The sequence below is a fragment of the Ascaphus truei genome, chromosome 7 (assembly GCF_040206685.1).
Source record: "Ascaphus truei isolate aAscTru1 chromosome 7, aAscTru1.hap1, whole genome shotgun sequence".
Lineage (NCBI taxonomy): Eukaryota > Metazoa > Chordata > Amphibia > Anura > Ascaphidae > Ascaphus > Ascaphus truei.
The window spans coordinates 47,337,111-47,344,337 of NC_134489.1; the positions used below are offsets into that span (position 1 = coordinate 47,337,111).

The 7,227-nt window shown below is 40.1% G+C and overlaps 1 protein-coding gene across 2 annotated transcripts in view; it reads right to left on the bottom strand.

The window, feature by feature from the left end:
- LOC142499210 (leucine-rich repeat and fibronectin type III domain-containing protein 1-like protein) overlaps positions 1 to 4,884 on the bottom strand; it is a 28,040-nt gene extending 23,156 nt beyond the window's left edge. Inside the window, exon 1 of one of the 2 annotated variants that reach the window (XM_075608246.1) lies at positions 3,136 to 4,884. The gene's annotated coding sequence lies outside the window, so the exon portion shown is untranslated. The remainder of the gene's footprint in view (positions 1 to 3,135) is intronic. The other variant, XM_075608245.1, reaches the window with a different exon arrangement.
- Between the last annotated feature and the right edge of the window lie 2,343 nt (positions 4,885 to 7,227).

Sequence of the window (7,227 nt, forward strand, 5' to 3'; positions counted from 1 at the left end):
ATGGAAGAAATTGCATAGTATTAGTCTGCAATAGCTGCAGGTCCAATATATGTTAATATTTCTGTGGTGTTAGAAGAAAATCAGTGAGTTACATTTATTGGCTTCAGACTATTCTGTTAACCTCACAACTAAAATTAGCAACGTGAGTAAAGGAGCATGTTTCTAAACCAATCTTATAGAAATTAGAGGGTTACACTGCACACATTAAATAAATATGCAGTATTACTATAATTTGCAACAAAGCCTTTTTTTTTTTTATTTGCCTAACCTTTTAAACTCAATGTCCCATACCCTAATGCTGCCAGTTAGAACAAGCCTTTAATGAGAGGCTAACGAGCAAATTATCTGTAGGCGAAATACATGATTCAATATGAAGAGTTTATAGTAATGGCAGCAATTTCCCCAGCCTGGAGCCAGCTAATGGCAGAGGAAGAGGGAGGGAGATATACACAGTGATAGGCAGAGGGAAGGAGAGAGAAAGGAACAAGGGAGGGGGGGAGGGGATATAAATTGATACAGATTACAAGAATCACATTGATAGGAAACCAGAGAGGGAAAGAACGAAAGGGAAGCAGATAAGAAAGAGACGTAGGAAATGATAAATGTAAAACAAAGTGTGAGCCATAATGTGACGGAGACATGCAAAATAGTCAAGGAAAATAAAAACAGAGATACAGAAAAAGGAGCGGTGGGGGAGGTGAATGAAAAGAGGGAAGGCTAAACTAAGGAAAGAGAGAGAAGAGAGAGAGAGGAGAGAGAGAGGAGAGAGAGAGGAGAGAGAGAGGAGGGAGAGAGAGAGGAGAGAGAGAGGAGAGAGAGAGGAGAGAGAGAGGAGAGAGAGAGGAAGACATTTTAACTCATTCTCTGCCAGAGGGACCGGGACCAGCAATCCCTTATTGTAATTCCATTCTAAAAATATAGAAACCTACCATCTTCCATCACAAGATCTGATTAATTCCATTGAACACCAGAGGAAACCCCAGAGGGAAACAATTTCCACAGAGATTGGCTTTTATAGCAGTTAATTTAGCACAATTCTGCTCCTCCCAATAGGTAAAGTAAAATGTTTTCACAGCGTTATCAGGGCTTGCTTGTAGAAGGTTGGAGGTGTGAGGGGAGTAACAGAATGTAACAGGTCTGCAGGTGTAGAATTTAAATTCTTGAGGTTGGGGATCAGCAGGACATGCATTTTGTTTCTATGCCATGTGTTATATGTCTCTACCTTTATCCAGCAAGATTAAAAAAAGACAAGGCAAACCTTGGGTTGGATAGTCATATAGTTTTTGGATTTGTTTTAGGGTCTCCATATCTTGCACACCAGGGATTTTGAAAGCTCAGTACAAACTGTGGCATCTATGAATAACTCTTTTGTGAGTCCATTAAAGGGAATCACATCCTGTGGAGACTGATGTGTCAGTGTTTTTGCTGAGGGTTATTTTGCAGATGCATCTTTTGGCATTATTGTATCAAGGTACTTTTGAACCAATTTTGCTTGTGAGAGGATACAATTTGGGAGCAATATGAGCAGTTACTTTTTACCTTTCTGCTTTGTCACAAATCTGGCAGATATCGGCTGGTTAACCGACTTGCATCAAATGTGAGGAGCTTGAGCTTGACATCTGAAGAACGTTTCCGATACTTGACTGTAAACAAAGTTTCTGAAACAAGGTCTATAGGAACTAAGGCTATAGTGAATCATTGTAACTGAGAACTGCATCAAACCTAAAGATAACGGGGCATATTTACTAATGTATGCTGCTAAGTCATTAAACACCTTATGGCTTGTAATGAATTATTTCTGTGAATCACCAAAACGTTAGCACTTAGCACTTACAAGGTCTTTTTAAGTATTTACATTTATTTAATAAAAAGATCAACATTTCGGTCCACTCTTGGACCTATGTCAAGAACTATTTCTGTGCCACAAATTTGGAAAGCAGCGTAATACAGTATACTGAATCGCCCTGTTCGTCCACAGAATTCCTGGGTGTTTGATGCATAGATCTTAGTATTTTGGATATTTGGAGACCAAGAACATTTTACACATAAACCCCGTGTTTATTAAAAGAGATTAACTGAAGTGATGTGTTCTGCCCTTATGGAATATGTGTCATAGGCCCTAATTCTATCAATTGCAATAGCGCCGATCTGGTGCTATTGCACGAAAAGCCACATTGACTTCACAGTTTATAGAATAATTCAGATTTTGGATTAAGGACAATAGTCTTGTCTCCTGATGAGTAAAGAAAAGTGATGCATTATTGAAAGACATGCCGAGTATGACAACCCCGTTTTCACTATTTTGTTGGTTCATTCCTAAATTGGATCTAATTAAACTAATGACTGTGATATATTAATGAGAACACCGTTTATTAGTACAGACCCCATTTATAGCTGCCAGATCCCCAACATTCAGCTTTTCTATTCAAAACACCAACCAAGATCCCTACTGGTGTTTTTTTTATTTATTAAAGTGGGTTAATCCCTCCACTGCCACAGGGGCCTGCAACACATCATATTGCATACTGATATATTGCTGCACAGTGCATCACAGGCCCTTATGGCTGGGAAGGGCAGACACCACTCAAATTCAATAACGCAGATTATCTCGCTGTACAGCTGTAGGGACTGGAAGTGTACAGAGATACTCAATAATATTCCTCGGTGATGCGAGTCTGCTGTGGGTGAATTGCTGTGTCAGTTAACTATAAATGTGCAAATCTATGATACTCCATTTAAAAACAAACACATTTTTATGTCACCACTTAACAAAACTGTTCTGCCTACAATAACCATTAGCTTTCATGTTTGTGCTATAACCCTCCACAAAGATCCTCTTGTGTTTTTATTGCTTTTTCATGATGGAAAAACAATATTTTAGGACCTTCTCATAAAAAAAATCAGAGGAATGTTTGCCTAGTGATTACATGCACAGGATATAGTGTTTTAACCCCTTCTGCCATTGCAGAGCATTGTGTTTAAGCCCTCAACGGTTTAATGGTAAATGGTTGTCAATGTTGGATATGTTAAAGAGTATTTTACTGCTTTTGCATTTTACATGAACCTTTCTTGGAGAGATTGCAAGTCTAACTAAATATCCTGAGAATATAAGGGTGTGAATGTGGATGTTTGTACCTACTGCAGGATGCTGGGAGGTCGAGGTGCGTCCCGCTCACATTGTGTGTCACTCTTCCAATTTCAGGGTCCCCAGCAAAGCGGTACAGCTGCAGTCCTGCCCCAAGTGTCAGCTCATGGCTCCAGGGGGAGATAGCAGAGCATGTTCAGCAGCTCTTTATGTTTTGAGGAGGAGATGAATCACTGGTGAAATGATCCTTCCTGCTACCCAGAGCCAGTAGTGAAACTGGCTTCTCCATCAGGGGCTTAGAGTCTCAAATTCTGGTTGAAGTCCCCTGGCCCACCTGCAGTAATCACAACGATCAGATCCAGATTCTTCATGGGGGTAACTCCTCTGCCTCAGTGTATCCTGGTCTGGAGTTCTGCAGAGACACTAAGGTTGGTGTGAGCTGCCCTGGATATAAAAGATCACATAGAGAGGTCTCTCTTGAGAAGTAGGCTACAATTCAGCTAAGCTGCTTGATAAATAATATACAGACTTGTACAAAACACACGGTGGCGTGAGGGAGGAGGTTTCATAGGAGACGTCTGAAGATAACCGAAAACTGGATAAAAAAGATGAGTTAAATTCTGGAGAGCTTTTTAGAAGGTGTCTATAAGATGCTGTGAAGGTGTGAGTTCTCTGCTAGATTACAGGATCCATGCCCTGTTTTTTCTTGTATTATTTTGTGAGGTATCTTGGTATTCCCAGATCTCACGCTTTATGTCCTTTCAGCAGGAAGGACAGTGTTAGTGCAGCATCTGAAAGGCTTCATCGGTGTTTGGGATACACAGGTTGTAGAGATGATCACTGCAGGGCGCAATACATCCTCTGTTAAACCATCCAGACTCACTATAATATCTGTGATCCCAGTGTAGAGGCAGGATGAATATTCCACGTGAGGTAGAATGAGGTAGGTGACTATTTATGGGAGACCCTGCTCAGCTGCGGGTAACCCACAGCCACAAGGTCTTATCTGAAATCTCCAGGTAACTTGCTTTGTAGCTACCAATGCTGGTCACATCCCACTTCTTAACCTAGAGATGCACGTAACTGGGGTGGCTCAGATATCAGCCCTGAGGCATCTGGTCTGCAGCTTGTTTAATTTTCTTCCTCTGAGTCTGTCTCTGGCAGACTGGATGCGGAGGAGTTGATCAGCTTCATACATATGTAACACAGCCAGGCACACTCCCACATCCCTGACTTAAAGCAAAAGCGCCAAGTGTCTTATAAAATCTCGGCTATCAGGATGTTATCTACGCAATATTCCTGGTGATTAGCCACATCATTTTTTTTGCACTTGAATTGTGTGATTCGTTTATTAAACCTTGCTTCTGAAAATAAAAAAAGAGTCTCTCTCTACAGAGAAGGAGTGGGCAGCAATCCATGGTCCTGTCCTTGTGGAAACAACCTAGTTTGGTGCATCAGCGGGAGCCTTTCATTATAAATACACTCCTGCCCCATGGCTTTTCTCCAGAGGAGACTGGTTGATGGATATGTATATTTGGTCTCTCCTAGTAGGTGTGTGGGCTGCTGATGAAGAATAGTACCTGCTCCACCCCTATCCCTCAAGTGAAAGGAACACACTCACTCCTGTCAGAGGAGGGATGGAAGTCAGGGGGAGGCTGCACACTGCTTTAATGAAATCTCCAGGTACCTGTTTTATTTTCACTGTGCATCAACAGTGTATAATATCCATTCTCTTTGTTTCTATTACACCAGGCTTACACAAATTAAATGTGTCATTTCTATATTAATGTGGATACCATCGGTTACTGTGAACTCATCAACACTGAAAGGATTAAATCTAATTCTCCTTGCATAACATATGAATTAAAATTAGCCCTTACAGATTCTCACCACCATTGCTTGATAGTTCATGGCAATAACTAACAGGAGAGTCGCTTCTTCATAGTATTGTGTAACTGTATACTAGAGACTGCATTATTGTCTGATTTTTTTCCTCTGTAAGATTAAAAAAAAGTCTTTGATAATTAATATTGTGTGTCCACCATACTCAGTCTCCCTCTATACCTGCCTATGGATTTCCCCAATTGCCCTTTGATCATTGGCTGAAGTAATTAACAGCGCATTAACATGCACAGTTTCATTATCTTGTGGTGCTTTATGATTTATCAGACATCCAGTGTTGACCTGTGCATATACACCGGTTATTACTCATTCCTCCCACTCTCACAAGAGGCTGACAGCTCAGTTCCCTCTTGGGAATCGCTGGCCCAGATAAAGACGTTTGTATGGGTTTAGTGACAAATAATTGTAACCCATTCGGTTCTGGAAAGACTTGTGTAACCCCACCCCTGCATACTGTACTTCACTGTTACAGGCCACATAGCATTATACAGGCAGCCCTCGGTTATCCGACACAATGCGTTACTCAAAATGGCGTTGTAAAGCGAAACGTTGTAAAGCGAAACACGTTTTCCCATAGGAACACTGTTTAAATGAAAGGTTCCGTTCCTGAAGGCATTTTTAACACTAAAATACACCAAATATTTTATGCAAGCAATAAGATATGCAGCACACACATAAATTATATAGTGTATATACTGTATTATATATATAATATAATAAATAATATATTATATAGTATAATATAATATTATATAGTATAATTTTATATATATATATACGCTCTTACGACGCTTTGCAACGTTGTTTATGTGAATGTGTATATATATATACACACATACACAACGTTGCAAAGCGTCGTAAGAGCATTGGATAAGCCATTTTGGCATTGTAAAAATGAATATAGGTATGCATTGCATAGCGTTGGATAAGCCATTCGTTGTAAAGCGAAGCGTTGTAAAGCGAGGACTGCCTGTATACGTTGAAAGGGGATTTCAGCACCAAGGACAGCTCCATCTGTCCAGAAAGTGAATGTAATAAGTCAATACTGTATCTGAGTCTTCTCTGCTGACAGATACAAACACAGCTCCTCCCAGTCACACGTGAGGCTGGCAGCTTGGACTCCTGTGGGGGTTTGGTGGCCCAGATAAGAACCTTTATAGCTTGTTATTGATGTATTTTCAACTGCAGGGGCCTCAAACCAATTGCATAGCCTCCTTAAACCCGATTGGCAGAAGAGTTTTTATTTTGAGATTCCTCTTTACGGAATATTTGTGCACTTTTACGGTTTCTCCAGCTATCAAGGGTTTATGTATCAAAGGACAAAAAACTGTATCATATTTATCAAAGGAAAATATCCTGTGGAAAACTTTCCCTGGTACCTTAGGGAAGTGGTTGTAGCTGTTTATTTAATTTAAATGCAACTCTGATTTCAACTGTGAATGTTTCCCATCTCTGCAATGAATACACACTCCCTGGCATGTCTGTACATTGGGCACATCACTTAACAGACTACACTAAAGGTGATGTGCACAAATACAAGAAGAACTATTATGTTGGTGCCTTAAGAAATTTCACAAAATGCAACGAATCTGCATTTGGACAATTTCCGCAGTGTCCTAAAATCCTGCCATAACTGTGCTTATGAATCATGTAACAGCATGAGCCTTTTGTTCATCTATTTATACACTGAGTCCGCAGGTAGGAACACACCATGCCGTGGTCCCCATATGACTAATGACTGTCCAGCTGACTACAGGCAGCAGCAATAAGTATAATAGCACGAGCAAGTCCTCTAAACATTACTCACTGCTGTTTAGAACCTACTCCACATGGTTCACTCCATCTCCTCCCTAATAAAATCTAACGTACTGTCCTCTCCTTTCTGCTGAGTCAGCCATTTATCACTGAGCAGAATTCAGTATTAATGAGCAATAAAAATATTTCTTTATTGCAAAGTCTATGCCCTGGGGATCTATAGTCAGCAGCAGTTCTAGATAATTGTTTTTTGTTTCTCAAGTTGTTTTTATTTGTTCATGTTTTGTGTATTTTATTCCATATAACATGTTTTGTTGTCTAAATATACAATCCAGGCACAGATCAGAAGGTGTAACACACAGTGATAGTAGTATGTGTAAGTAAATTAGGTGTAACACAGAGTAATAGCAGTAAGTGTAAATGCATTAGATATTACATACACAGAATGATAGCAGTAAGTGTACAGTAGGTGCATTTGGGTATCA